The sequence below is a fragment of the Pteropus vampyrus genome, unplaced genomic scaffold, assembly GCF_000151845.1.
Source record: "Pteropus vampyrus isolate Shadow unplaced genomic scaffold, Pvam_2.0 Scaffold172, whole genome shotgun sequence".
NCBI classification, from domain to species: Eukaryota; Metazoa; Chordata; class Mammalia; order Chiroptera; family Pteropodidae; genus Pteropus; species Pteropus vampyrus.
In genome coordinates this window covers 1,994,654-1,997,600 of record NW_011888953.1, presented here as the reverse complement: position 1 = coordinate 1,997,600, position 2,947 = coordinate 1,994,654, and positions in this window count along the sequence as shown.

Sequence of the window (2,947 nt, the reverse complement as noted above, 5' to 3'; positions counted from 1 at the left end):
CTCTCTCTTTTCTCTCTCTTCCACACACACATCACACATATCAGTAAAACAGCTTCATAAAAGAGTATATATCCTTAATATGTATGTGAATGCATTAAATATCAAATATAATTTCATTAATATTTAAATAAACACAGAAGATTCCAAAATGAACAATGCGAATAAAAACAAATAGTACTAGGTGAGGCCCACAAAACTAATTGCACAATCTATTAAACTGCAGTTTGAAAAACAACAATAGTCTTGATCTCTTTAGTAGCTTTCAATTCCATCATTACTTTTCACTGACATTGTCACTGTCATAATTCTGGTTATTATCAATTTTCACACAAATTATTTTTGGCTCTTATTGACCTACCTATCTTAAATATGCTTCCTCATTTTTACATCCCTCACAAAATAGAGACTTGATCATGTAATTCCCTGATATAGTTTCCTTCATCGCCTTCCAACACCTTTTATATTCAAGAAGCTAAGCCCAAAGGGAGAAGTTCATTCAAGGCCACACAACACCTTCAGTTCTGGCCTCCACTTCAACACTCACGCCTTCCTCTGCCGTCCTTCTCCACCCTGACCCAACATTCCAGCCATATATGGGGATCTTAGGGCAAAGAAAGCTTTTGGAGTTAGATATAAAGATGATAAGACATGTACCTGCTTTTAAAGAACACCAAGGCTCACTGGAAAGGTTACAACAGTACACATATTAATATAATACAAGTGGAAACTGAAAAATGAAAGAAATGATACATAGATGTAAGGGTAACAGAGTTTCTTTAAGCCAAAAACTGAGAAAGTTAGGAATTTTGAAAAGTCACTGGGACATATGTGAAAGATTTTAAAGCAGAGCTTGATGAGACTAAGAGAAATTTTCATACTTTTAATCAGAGTCAGAGTTAATTACAGTTTGGTTGTAACAGTCACACAATGTTTAGGAATTTCATCAAAGGGATTAGCATCACAATATTTTTCAAGCAGGTAGGAAGATAAAAGACAGCTATATGTTATGCATATATTATATATTACATATTATGTATATATTAAACATAGAAAACATTTTATAGGAAAATGTTAGGGGATATGATGAAAGTTGGAACAATATGGAGAAAATTAAAAATTTCCACTTTAAGTTAAATGGTAAAAACTATTTAAAAATTAGCGAGGAGACAGTGACAGAGAAAGAGCACTGTCCCTTAAAGTGATTGATTTGAATCTATACATGGCTAGTAATGCAACTTCTAGGTCATCTTCAAGAAGATAGATACTTTTATCCTGATTTTCAGAGGGTTGTGTTATTGATGAAGCATAGCTTTGCCTGGCATAATATTCAGTTAAACTAATTATGCGACTGAATAACTAACCTTTCTTTCAGTGAATGTATCTACAGTTGGCGATTAGATTAAGTCATAATTGCATAGTCTGACTGAATCCAAAAATACTCTACTGTCCAAGTTATTATAAAGCCACGGCACATTTTAGCATCACATAAAAGTGCTGAGCAAAAAGTTCAAAGTGGTCTGCTTCTAATACATAGAGTGTTAGGGATGAAAAGAAATGTGAAGATCGATCAGTCTAGTTTCTCAATTTACAGATGAAAAACAGGCCAAGCATGATTCTGAAACTTTCTTAGGGAGATCTATTTCATTAGAACAGCTAAGAATAGAACACAGGGCTCCTGAATTCTTGTCAAGTATCCATTCTACCAATCTTTTCCTATATTCTTGTCTAAATACAATCAGAATCTCTAACAAAGACCAAATGTTTAGATTTAACAAAGTCTAAACTTAGTTCTCTGGAACTATATAATTTACCCTTACTCCATTTAAATGACTTTTTAAATAGTCGTGCATAAGATGCTTCTCCTCTTCAAAAATAACATTGTGATCTAGAAAAAAGTAATGTTAAATGATGGTTTAACAGTTACCACATTTCATTTGAGTCCAAAATGAAAGTCCACGCAAAAATTTTTGCATGTTTAGCAATGATGTAAAATCCTCGAAAGTTAACATATTTTTAGAAAGGGATGTATTTTAGAAAAGCATAAAAATTATTTCCCAATTCGTACTGCTTTAAAAGTTCATAATTAAATTTATTGTAAAGCTGTTCTTATACAGAGAAGAACCAATCGCAAAGCAAAATAGAATCAGAGTTTATTTATTTGTATTCAATTCCAGGGCTTCAGTGAAACTACATAAACTTGGCTCCTGAAAATCTCAAACACAGGGTTGGGTCAAGGAAGCCTATATAAAAATTCAAGATAATGACTACCATGGATAAGCACAGATTAATATTCACACTATATTTTGTAAATATATTTTGCTATTATCTAGTTTAAGGGATGAGATTGGACTCAGGTATATAATCAAAACTCTTTTATTCTTTTCAAGAGGGTTTCCTATGTATTATATTAAAAGTTTATATGTTATAAAATGAAAATTAGACATTTGCCCAAAATTCACCTTTGCATTTCTGATTGAACTCTCTTCCAATTAGCCATCATACTCTGTAGGATGTATCTTATCCAATTGATTGGTCTTTGTTCTGCAGAGCAGGGCAGTGAGTGAGAATAAGAGCCAATGAAGTAGTTAGGTCTGGGCAGAAAAGACCACCAAGTGCATGAGGAGATGGAGAGATAAACGGATAACCAGGGCACAGCATTGAAATGAGAGAACAGAACTTGAGACAGAGAATTTGGTGAGGATGAGATTATTTTGCATTTTATAAGGTAGTGGGGGGAGGAAAGAGATTTTAAGAGAAGTTGCTTTATGTGTATGGATTTGAGAGAAATGAAAATAAGGGTTTTAAGAAAATTTGTGCATTATCCGCTGAGATTTTTCTTGAGTAATAACAGGATGTCTATTTTGTTTCCAAATCAAATTGGAGACCAAATTGTTTTGTCTCATTTATTCGATGTATTTATATATTTTAGCATTTACCGCCAGCCAGA